We start from the raw sequence: 12,608 nt of genomic DNA, 5'->3' as shown, positions 1-12,608 counted from the left end.
ATACGTGATAAGAAGATAGCCAAGTGTAAAATCAGTTTTGTCTACTGCAAATATTTCATCGGGTTACGTTTTTCATCAAACCATGGTTCTACTTTGATGAGTTCTGAGTCATGTTGAAGATTCCCTGCAGTCTCAGCAGAAACAATATTTGTGTAATGCTGACATCACCAATATCAAAAATTGTGACCCAAAAGAAAATTCAAGACTAATTGAAACTGGCAGAGAGGTAGCCATTGCAGTTACAGTATTGAAATTGAAGTTGCAGCGGGGAAAAATTAAGAGGAATAACACGAAACGTTCTTTTTTTTTGGGGGGGGGGTTATTTTTAGCTATGTGAGAAAGCACAAAATGGGAAAAATCCTCTCATATGATGGCACAAGGTGCTGTAGTGTTAAAAAAAAAAAAAAACATCTCGACAGAGCCAAAAGCTGGGCAACATTCCTATTTTAGTACTTTTATTATAGAACATAAGACCGGCCAAGAGTACCTATGATGTGGCCATTTGTCAAACTAACCAAAAAGACAAGAACTGGAGTTTCATTTGCTTCGCGTTTTCACATTAGGTCTGTACTTGTGTCGAATATTTCATGTGCAATCTAAAGTCTCTACTTCCAAAGTTTAAAAAAAAAAAAAAAAACAGACCTACCTTGAAGTAAAAAAAAAATTAAAATACGTCTTGAAATGTGTACGCCCATATTTTCCGAAACATTTTCCCAAGTCAAACTCCATGATTCTGTACCGATGAGGACGAAAGTTTGCTTCCTGATGAAGGGAAGGCTTTAAAAAAATGAGAAAAAAAAGAAAAAAAAGTTTGTTGTGGTTTCCGTATTTCAAACTTGTTACTGCGGTCAAAGCAGAGCCTGCTCCACAAGACTCTGAAATTTGTGTAGCGGAAGCATTACGATAATACGCCGTCAAAAACATCCTTCAAAATAAATCTTTGGGATATCAGTGTTGTTGTTGTTTGTGTTTTTTAAAGGATTAAAAGTGATCATTGAAGTATCGCAAGAGCAGTCAGGACAGGAGAACGCCCAAAGTTTCCACCATGAAGGGTCCACTCCAAATCTGGTGTTGCTTTTCAAAATAAAAGTTAAAAGATTTGCCCTGATTTTTTTCAATAAAAATAATACTTTGGGTATCGCAACAGCACCCCGGTTTTTTTTTTTTTTTTAACCCACGCAGGCACAGAACATACAAACTGCACAGGTGGGTCCGGGATTGAACCCGGGACCTCAGAACTGTGAGGCCAACACTTTACCAGCCGCTCCACTGTGCCACTCGTACTGTAGTCTTATTTTTCAAATTCTTACACAGTACTGATTGGATATTTGTTCATTTTTCTGGCAAATCTGAAATAATTAGGTCGTCTTACAGTCACACTTGTTCCATGTATAGTTGACCAGCAGGTCCGTTCAGACGTTATTGTGTCCCGCTATGACGATTTGAACGATCCCCCGTGCTGAAAAGTCCCCGTGCCTTGCGTGGGTTTCCTCCGGGCACTCCGGCTTCCTCCCACATCCCAAAGACATGCAACATTAATTGGACACTCTAAATTGACCCTAGGTGTGATTGTGAGTGCGGCTGTTTGTCTCCACGTGTCCTGCGATTGGCTGGCAACCAGTTCAGGGTGTTCCCCGCCTCCTGCCCTGAATGTCGAACCAGGGCAGCATCGACTGCCGGAGAAAAAAAATCCTTGTGTTGTTTTTTTACACAATTGGCCATTAAAGCAGATTCTGATTCTAAATGTCTAAAATGTATTCATTTTAACACTAGATGTCGCCACATATCCACACAAGATGAGATCTGATGTTTCGGCCTGACAGGTCAGCCAGTCCCGTTCTCCGGATTATTAAATTTACTTTCATTGCTGAATAAAGTGCAATTTATCCATCTGCCATTTACTTAGCCGCTTATCTTTACAAGGGTCACGGGAGGGCTGCAGCCAATCCCAGCTGTCATCGGGCCGGAGTCGGGGTACACCCTGAACTGGTTGCCAGCCAATCGCAGGGCAAAAGCTGGACTCATGATTACACCTTGGGGCAATTTAGAGTGTCCAATTAATGTTGCATATTTTGGGGATGTGGGAGGAGAAAACCCACACAGGCATGGGGAGAAGATGCAAACTCCACTGGGATTGAACCATGGACCCCAAAACTGTGAGGCCAATAGCAGCCCCACCGTCCCGCCAGTGAAATTTTTGTCTGAAAAATAAAAGAGTTTTTTTTTTTTTTTTTTCAGACTTTCTATCAAAGGCGTGTATATCCATGGAAGGATTTATAGCATTTAAATGAGGAAAAGTAACCTGACATATGATGTCAGCCCGAAGCCTCTTAATTCCAAATTTATAGAGTTAGAGTTTATAGTCATTTTTTTTCACTAATCCGACCAATGATAATGGTTCAACAGCGTTTTTTTAGGGGAGGGGGCGCTCCTAAAAAGTGATGCTTTTGGCACCTGCATTATGCAATACTGTCATGGAATTAATGCAATCCCGGCCCCGCCTGTGTGGGGTTTGCATGTTCTCCTCGTGGCTACGTGGGTTTTCTCTGGGCACTCCGGTTTCCCCCCACATCCCAAACACGTGCATTAATTGGACGCTCTAAATTGCCCCTCGGTGTGATTGTGAGTGGGATTGTTGTCTGTCTCCGTGTGCCCTGCGATTGGCTGGCAACCAGTTCAGGATGTACCCCGACTCCTGCCCGATGACAGCTGGGATAGGCTCCAGCACTCCCGCGACCCTTGTGAGGATAAGCGACTCAGAAAATGGATGGGTGGCTGGTTTAAATTATTAGCCATTAGCATTTGCTCTCAGTTCCTAAAATGCTGCATGGTGAACCTTAAAAATGTGAGTTGCAACTTTTTAATTCTGTACGTTGTACAAAGTGGGGATTACTTTACTTTTAAAAAAATATAAGATCAATTCCGTTTTAATCCTGCATGTTTTGGGATAGATTTCCGTTCATTTAATGGAAAAAGATGACGTGAGATACGAGAGTTTTTTGCGTGACCAGGGAGCGTGTTCCGAGGTGGTAAAAAAAAAAAAAAGGACATGGCTGGATTTACGCTGCAAGAGAGACAATTTGATTTTTCTTTTCACTTTCTCAAGTGGCGCATGAGGATTTCGCCGCATAGCACCGTGAAGACACACAAAAAAGTCACGAGATCGGCTGTCAGGACACTCCTCCCAAATCTGTACACCAAATCTGGAAAGCCGCCAGTTGCTGGTCCTCCACGGCCGCAAGTTGGATCAGGTTTGATTTTGTGGGAAGGAATAGAACTTGTCTTGGAGTGGCCCAAAGGTCGCTTGGTTCGCAACTGTCAAATGTGTCACAATGTGCCTCACGTGTTAAAAGTCACCACCCAATACCGCTAATTACTTTGCTGAAAGACAACATTATTTAGGACAGAAGAAAAAAAGTGCATTTGTTTTCGTGAGTAAACCTATTTTTATCCAGTTGGCATTTGCATCGACAGTTTGAGGAAACACAAAATAGAATGAATAAATTACACTGGTGAAAACATTCAGTGAGAGAAAAATGAAGGAGAAAAAGAAATACGAAGCAATTTATGAAAAAATACAGGTTTATTTTGAAAATGTGAAAGAAATTTATATTCTAGTGCTGGGTTCATACTCAGTCTGACCCCAAAAATTTAAGGGCTTTTTCGGCGCATTCTTAGGGGCTGACACGAGTAAGGAAAAAAGACTCACCCAATGGTGCCATCAACCATTCTTGGTTCATTAAATGTTCCAGTACCTCAGTACCTGTGACAGTGATCACCTGTGGCCCCTTGTGGTAGTTCTCATTGATATGACCATTGTCAATGTCTTCACATAGCAGTCTACAGAAAAACTGATTCTAACTACAATTGCAACTTTATACACATATGTCTTTTACTGATGTCTGTTTCAGCACCCCTACTCGAGCTCCTTGAGCCTACCCAGTGCCTCCTCTATTTGTTGCTGCAGAGGTGCCAAAGTGGCTCTCTTGTCCTTTGCTCTGCCTCTGAGTGCATTGGCCTCGGTGATAAACCTCAGATTCCTCTTTTCTTCTGCCTCCTCACACAGCCTGTCGGCCTTCTCAATAAGCGTAGATATGTGAGTCTCTATTCTGGCTTTTTTGGCTTTAAACCAGTATAGATGAAAAGTGGGTAGCGATGCCAAATGTAGCCAGGTACGAAGTCTTCTTTTCCCCACAGTGGTAGTTTTTAGCAATGTCACTGTCTGGGAACATGACTGCAAACACTTTCGAATTATTTTCACAAGATTTGTAACTGTAATGGTTGCAGATCACTTTTAAAGTCGACACGATCTCTGCCTTTAACGAGTCCGTCTTCGTGTATTGAACTCCGTTCATAAAGCCTGACTTCCGGCTGATTGAAGTCGATGACTGGACAACTGTAGGTGCGCATGCACTGCCAGTACCACTGCCTGAAGTTGATGCTTCACTATCTTGATATTTTAGAAACAGATTCATACCAACGGAAGATGAGAGAGTCTTCGCCAAATCAGCGTGTCTCGTTTTTCCGGTGCAACTCCAGCGCTTTGACGCCCATCTTTTCAAGCTCGTCACTCTGCTTGCACAGATGGCAGTAAAACATGTGCCGATCTTTTGGATCTTGACGAACCCAGCTCTCAAACTCCTTACTTTCAACCCAAGCATATTGAAAAATGCACTTCCCCATGATACAAGTTGGATCGATGAAAGAACTACGCTACGTCGTAACGAGGACGAAGTGAAATGCCGACTCACGGAAACAAACAATGGAATATCGACAAGATGGCAACTAGTTGTCAACACGAGTGACAATTTCCGGCTGTTTTGGACGCCAGACGGATCGCTATTTTTTTAAAAATAAAAGATATTTTTTTTAGGGAGAATTTTGGCGGTAGAGGTCCTCCCTTTAGAGGCCTTTTTAGGGGCTTGACCGGTTTTCGCAGATTTTTAAGGACTTTCAGGAGCCCCTAAATGCACCTTCGAAAATTTAGGGGTTTTTAGGGACTTTTAGGGCCGCGTGCGAACCCTGTAGTGGCGACCCGCGGCAGCTTCCTCCGCCTCCAGTGCCTCAAGGTGGTCGAATAAGGCCGAGTCAGGTCCATGTCGGGCCCCGCATCCGGCGTCCAATCGGAGGCTCCGGTTTTAGAGTCCCCCGAGAAAAAGATGGACATGAAGTCCTCGTTGGGCCCCGCATCCACGTTCCAATCGTAGGCTCCGATCTCAATGTCCCCCAATAAAGAGCTGGACACGAGGTCCTCGTCGGGCCCGGTATTCGGGTTCCAGTCGGAGGCTCCGATTTCAGTGTTCCCCGATGAAAAGCTGGACACCTGGTTCTGGTCGGGCCCGGTATGGTTCCAATTGGAGGCTACGATATCAGTGTGTGGAGCATGACCTGCAAACACAAGACGTGAGACGTGAGAAACTACTTTCAAAATGATAGCCCAGCCGACATTTCTGCCTTTCCTAAGGTTGTCATCCTATGTTTGCGGAGGTATTAACTGTGAGGGGCAGTCAAGAATTTGGTTCTGAATGGAAAGATTGCAGTCCACTTTGCACTAAAAGGCGAAATTATGGACAGAAGTACCGAGCAATATTCGGGCCATAATGAAGATGGAAGCTGCTGTGATAATATGCTGTGTAAAAGTGCACAGCATAATACTGACAGATATTGTGGTGACCACAAATAGTGGTAAAAAAAAAAAATGAAAAGCACGTACAAAACAGGTCGCTCTGATGATTTTGACTGCTGGCTGCACGGCCCCACTTCCTCTTTGGCCTTTTCCCCTAAACAGAAACAACAAACAAAAACGTTAAAAAAAAAAACATTTGAGTAATTGTTGACTCCTGTCTTTCCACTGTATCACGAGTAAATGAATCTGGGATTCACAGTTATCTCTGCAGTTTCAGTCCGGGTACATGGCGGCGTGGATGCGTCTGAGCCGGTCAGATTCAATGTAATATGGCTGCTGCTGGGCCGGCGAGAGCGGCTTCCACTGTGGACATCACGAAAGTATCAGCGCGCAATCCCAAAATGACAGCAGACAATTTAGGACGAGAATGTGATGGTGGCAAACACACTCACCATCTGACCCAGGACGGCGTTGACAGTGGCGCTGTCTTGCCCTTCCGCAGCAGCCTTAACAACAGGTCGCTGCTATTTCATAAACACCATGAAGGCGTTGGGCGGCTTCCTGATGTAAGGCCCGGTGCTTGCGGGGGCTTTTTTCGTTTTGGGCCTAAAAACTAAAACAAAACACAGTACACAGTACGCTGCGCCTGTGTGTGTGGGCCAGGAAAGACGATTTACAGAGAATACGCTACTTACTTCGAAATCGCTGGCTCAATCACGGGAGGAACGACAGCCTCGGGCACCAGTTTGTAGAAGGTCTGCCCGATCCTGAAGCGGGAAGGGAGCCAAGACGTTAAAAGGCGACACGAACAAGATGGAGACACCTGTGAGTCTGTGTCACTTACATTACTCCGAAAGATAGGTCGACGGTCGCTACTGGCGGTGCGCTGCTGAACTGGGGAACAAAACAAAAGGTATGATTTCGTAATAACCAGTGACTGTAATCCTTCAACGGCAATTATAACAGGATCACAAAATCAGATTATCAAATAATACAAATACATTGTCAGAAACGAAGCTGGATGCAAAGACTCTCTTGTGACGCCTCTCATCCTTATAGGAGTGGCTATATTCTGATTTTGAGAGAAACAAGAGGCCTTTTTAATTATTTTCTTCAGCCGTGACCTGGACAGAATGTTTCTGTAGCTCACGAGTTTGCCTAGAGATCACTGCTCGTTCTGACACACCAAGAGTGTTCGCCGTTATTTTTTTGGGGAGGGATCAAAAAACACTTTGTGTCCAACTTTTTCTCAGGGAACACTGAGATCAAAGCCTCCGATTGGAACCTGGACGCGTGGCCGACATGGACCAGTCCTCGGCCTGATTCGAGCACCTTGAGGGACCAGAGGGGGAGGAATCTGCCACGGGTGGCCGTAGTAGACTATAAGTTTCTTTCACAGTTTAAAAATAAACCTATATTTTTTCATCAATTGCTTCGTTTTCCTTCTCTCACTGAGTGTTTTCAAAAGTGCATTTTATTAATTCTATTTTGTGTGTTGCGATGCAAACGCCAACTGCATAGATAAAAATAGGTGACAACAAACGTACTTTTTTCTTCTGTCCCAAATAATGTTGTCATTTTGCAAAGTAATTTTTGGGGTAGCTACTTTTAACACGTGAGACGCATTGGGACACATTTGACAGCAGCGAACGTAACGACCTGTGGGCCACTCCAAGACAAGTTCTGTTCATTCCCACATGGGGGCACGGATCCACGATTGGACCTGGAACGAGAACCTGCAAGAGGTCAATGTTTGCTCAATCCATTCGAGCCATTGTCCGGTCCAATTTTGTGTGATCCACAGACGCCACGACTCTAAATTAAAACTTCACAATATATTTCCACATTTATCGCCACAGTGGGGCAAATGCATTGCAACACAGCCAGTTTGATTAGTCTGGTGAGGTTCATACAGCAAGAATAAAATGTATACCTAATGCAAATAAATTATAGTTTGCAAAAACACTGTGCTGGTCCATGTCAAACAGCTTCAAAAGCACAGAAAGTGAAATCCTATTTTTTTTTTAATAAATGCATTATTCAGGAAATTCATCATCTTAAACAATACAAATATTAGTTCACAATCAAGAAACTCCCCATCATTTCAGATCAATTTCAAGTACAGGAACTGTTGAGGGAGTTGAAAGCAGAAGTCATTGAATCAGTAATGTGTTCATCCATCATGGTCTAGTTTGTTGCTTCCACAAAAAAGGGCAAAGTCCGACTACAATTACAACTATGGATAATCAAAAAATGTCTCCCCACATTATATGATATTTATACAGTTAACTATGTCATTTGCATCACAGGACGTTAGCTCACGTTCACCATTTGTGGTGCACCACTGACCTGAGGGCAAAAAAAGAAATAAAACAATTAAACCACTTTTAATTAATATTTTATAGGGTGGAACTGGAGGCCCTGTAGCTCAGTGGTTAGAGCACTGGTTTGGTAAACCAGGGGTTGTGGGTTTGTATCCCACTGGGGCCTCCACTCCCTGAGAAGGGTTGCGTCAGGAAGGGCATCCGGCGTAAAAATTGTGCTAAACATGTATATGTGTTCATCTGAGATGACACACTGTGGCGACCCCGAAAGGGACAAGCCGAAAGAAACACACACATAGGGTGGAACAGTGTAGCAGCTGGAAAGCTTTGGCCTCACAGTTCTGAGGTCCCGGGTTCGATCCGGGACCACCCTGTGTGGAGTTTGCATGTTCTCTCGGTGCCTGCGGGGTTTTTTTCTGGGCACTCCAGTTTCCTCCCACATCCTCAAAACATGCGACATTAATTGGACACTCTAAATTGCCCCTAGGTGTGATTGTGGTTGCCACTCTTTGTCTTGATGTGCCCTGTGATTGGCTGGCAACCAGTTCAGGGTTTACCCCGCCTCCTCCCCGTTGACAGCTGAGATAGGCTCCAGCAATCCCCCTGGCCCTTGTGAGGATAAGCGGCTAAGAAAATGTATGGGTAGTAACTGCAGCATTATTGGTCATATGGAACAAGCATCCGAAACACTAAGCAAACTAATCATAGCTGTAAATTTTGACATTTATTCCAAACCTCATGTTTGCATAAATGTTACAAAAAGCTTGCTTTAAGTTATTTTGGCTTAAACCATTTACATGTCGCTGTTAATCCTAACAAAACATTTGAAACAGGAACATGGGATACACCATTAAACACAAGATCGCCCACTCAGATAAAAACATGCACTGCATAAAATGTTTAACTTGGATTTAACCAGACAGACGAATCTTTTGGTTGAGAACGCGTTTCAAACTTTGCCAGCGTTCTCAAGCTTTGAAATATTTTCAAAAGAACGGAAAGCTTGCGTGTGTGTACATACTGTATCGGTGATTGAAAAAAATCCCGAAATTAGAACTGAAGTGTCACAAAATGTGAGCTGTCATGGCAGAACACAATAATGTCTGAATGGACCTGTGCAACTATAAGTGGAAAAAGTGTGACTTGAAGACAACCAAATTATTTCAGGTTTGTCAGGAAAATAAACAAATATCTAATAAATACCATGTAAGAATTTGAACATATACTGCACAAAAAATTGGATTCTGTCTTAACGCAGATGAAAAACTCATTGAATTGTGACATTTCAATGAGGAAAATGGATACGATATTGCTGATGTCAGCCTGAAGCTCCATAATTCCAAAATTGTAGCAGTCGGTATTTTTTTCACCAATCTTGACAACTGCTCAGAGTACACGTGTTTTGTCTTAATCGAGTTATCTTTTCTTGAAAATTAAATACTTTTGGGGAATTTTTGGGATTCTTGCCTTGCTTCCCTGGACTTGGGTCCTCCACACCTTGCCTTGCCTTCCTCACCTTTCTCATGACGGGTGGAGGCACCAGAACGGTCCTCCTTCCTCGGCTTGTTCTGCAAAGTGGACATTCCCGTCAGAGACAGGGCAGTGCTTGCTTCATCTTGCAGACTGCACGCGACAGTGTTCCGTATTTCTGCCCGAGATGGACCTGACATTGGCCCTGTACAGGCAGTTCGAAGAACTGGAGGCGGTGGAAGCGGCCGTGGCGTCATCCTCCTCCTCCTCTTCCATGTGCCGCAAAGTAGAGGAAAAGTGCACAGGGGTACCTCCACCCTGACTGGAAAATATCGACTGTATTTGAGCGCAGATAATGAATTTCTTCTGGATTTAGGGTTAGGGTTAGGGTCAAAGGTTTTTACAAAATGTGCATAAGCTACGGTATGCTTTAAAAAAAAAAAAAATTAGCATTGCACATACAGCGAGTGAAAAAAGTAACATCACTAGTTTGCTCAAATAATTTTCCAAATGTGGTTTTGACATGACAATCTCACAAAATGTTGAACAACTGAAGTAATCCATAAATACAAAAAGTGGAAGAAATAACCTCAGAATTTAAATTTTCATAATGTGAAATGACAGGGGAAAAGTACCGAACTCTCTGACATTTGATTACTTTCTACAAAAGCACTCATTTGCAATTTTCAGTCATATAACCGGAATACTATGAATAATTTGCCATGACCATTTGCTGAAAAACAGCCTCACATCGTGTCTTCACTGTCGCTCTGGTGCTTTTCCGGCGATGTGCAGTGTTATTTCCCTTCAAATGTGGTGTGTATTGCGTTATTCAGAGTTCAATTTTGCTCTTACCGACCAGCCCATGTTGGCTTGTTCAAATGTTGTTCAGCAACCTTTCAATGAGCTTTGACTTTTTTTTTGGTCAGCAATCAGGTCTTGCCATGCATACAGGCCTTGGCGACAGAGTACATTACTCACCGCTTTCCTTGGGAAAATAGTCCCTTTTAATTCCAGGTCGCATGTTTTTGGGATGTGGGAGGAAACCAGAGTGCCCGGAGAGAACATGCAAACTCCACACCTGGAGGGACGGGATCGAACCTGGGTCCTCAGAACTATGAGGCCAACGCTTTCCAAGTGCATCACCGTGCCGCCTTCTTTTGTCATATTATTCTTAATTAAATGTACTCTGACTTGAAATACATTTTTGCTTCTCTACCTACCCCTCCATTTCCTTAATCAGTCACTGATTTTTATGCAGCGGTAACGGCAAATATTGATAAATGGAGGCCAGCTAAATACTTGACAAATCTTGAAAACCTGGGCTAAACACAAGACATTTAGGATTTGCTCCAATTTCACAATATGTTTAAATGTAATCCTGATGTGAGATGTATTGAACTAATTTGTGTTTATTAAAAAAAAAAAAAAAACTAAAACGCGACACTAAGAGTGTCACAGAAGGTCTTTTTTTCCAAGCCAAATTTCTCTCTTGTTTCTACTCTGGGAAGTTTTTTGTACACTTGTTTTGAACATTGTGTCTCTTAAAATGGCACCCAAGCGAGAAGACTCACCATATTGTGATGTCGCCAGAAGGTAAAAAGATGCTTTTTTTCTAAATGTGTTTCCCTCGAAGTGTACAGGACAAACTGTCGGTCATGGTCGTTGTCAGTTAGCTTAGCTCGCTCGTTAGCTTCGCCATTGCTGCTCCTCTCGGTGGAGGAATGACGTCACCCAGAGCACCTCTTCACCGTGAGATGTTATGGCGAGTGGAACCTAACATTGATAGTGAGGTGATGATTCAAGTCGATTCATACATCAATCTAAAAATGTGCACATGGAATATTTTAGAGCATGCCATCAACAACACTGTTTGTATTTTTCATAATTCGACAAATCCACAAGGTTACACCTGCATTTGCTCTTTGGGCAGAGCTCTCATTTTTGAACGTTTTCGATTTGGATAAAAAGACAGAGACATTTCATGTAAAATGTTGAATACTGAAAACCTTGTACATTTCAGGTAATTTATTTTGATTTAATATGCATGAGAAAGGGGGGGAACTTATTTTTGTTTCCACGAGGAAGCTTCGTTGTGAGAGGAAACAGTTGATTGAAACACTTCAGGAGCCGATTTCACAATTACTGGACTGTACTTAGAAGATAAAAACAGTTTATTTAGTATTATTGGTAAACTTTATTCCTTTTGGGTTCATGTGGCCATGCAATGAGGGAAATATTTTGAGATCTGCTTTCATATATATATATATATATATATATATATATATATATATATATATATACATAGTTACCCGTTATTACTAGTTATAAAATTGAGGTTTTAGTCTATTAAGGTGTGTGTGTGGGTGGGGGGTCAGATCACCAGTGCACCGTTCATGATGACCGTCAACCACCTTCCTGTTGGAGTGATGTAACACAATTTTATATACTAGACGTAGAAAATATCAAATGGAAGTATTTGTTTTTTAAATCCTTGAATGTTTGCTTTTGGCACACTTTTTCAACATGTGTCTCTTTCTGTTTGTAGAATAGTGAAGACCTGCTCGTGGGTGGAGGTGTCCATCCTCATCAACAGTCGCTGGCAAATTCAAAGTATTCTCTGTAAAATGTCTTTCCTGGCACAGGCACACAGAGGTGACACACCGATGCTTTGTTTTCCTGTTTGACTAAAGATGAAAAAATATTCTATATTAAAAAGGCCGCGGCACGGTGGGTCAGCTGGAAAGCAATGCCCTCACAGTTCTGAGGTCCCGGGTTTGATCCCGGACCCGCCTGTGTGGAGTTTGCATGTTCTCCCCGTGCCTGCATGGGTTTTCTCCGGGCACTCCGGTTTCCTCCCACACCCCAAAAACATGCAACATTAATTGGACACTAAATTGACTCTCGCTGTGATTGTGAGTGCAACTGTTTGTCTCAATGTGCCCTGCGATTGGCTGGCAACCAGTTCAGGGTGTACCCTGCCTCCTGCCCAATGACAGCTGGGATAGGCTCCAGAACTCCCCGCAACTCTTGTGAGAATAAGCAGCTCAGAAAATGGATGGATTAAAAGCCCCCCAAACGCCCTCATGGTGTTCATGAAGGAGCAACAGCTTCTTGTCAGGGCCGCTGTGCTGCGCCAAGACATCTCCATGGTCAAAAAAGTCCTGAGGCAGATGGTGTGTTTGCCA

At 43.0% G+C, this 12,608-nt stretch overlaps 1 long non-coding RNA gene across 1 annotated transcript; it reads right to left on the bottom strand.

Annotated features, from left to right (window-relative positions):
- Positions 1-3,167: 3,167 nt before the first annotated feature.
- Positions 3,168-11,167, bottom strand: LOC133515018 (uncharacterized). The gene is made up of 5 exons (XR_009798944.1): positions 10,995-11,167; positions 6,471-6,520; positions 6,079-6,393; positions 5,714-5,989; positions 3,168-5,388 (listed from the first exon to the last, which is right to left on the bottom strand). It is a non-coding gene; the product is annotated as an uncharacterized LOC133515018 (long non-coding RNA).
- Positions 11,168-12,608: the final 1,441 nt, after the last annotated feature.

This window comes from Syngnathoides biaculeatus, chromosome 1 (genome assembly GCF_019802595.1).
Source record: "Syngnathoides biaculeatus isolate LvHL_M chromosome 1, ASM1980259v1, whole genome shotgun sequence".
Classification (NCBI taxonomy): Eukaryota; Metazoa; Chordata; class Actinopteri; order Syngnathiformes; family Syngnathidae; genus Syngnathoides; species Syngnathoides biaculeatus.
The sequence above is the reverse complement of the archived record's forward strand: the minus strand, read 5'-3'. Positions and strand labels throughout refer to the sequence as shown.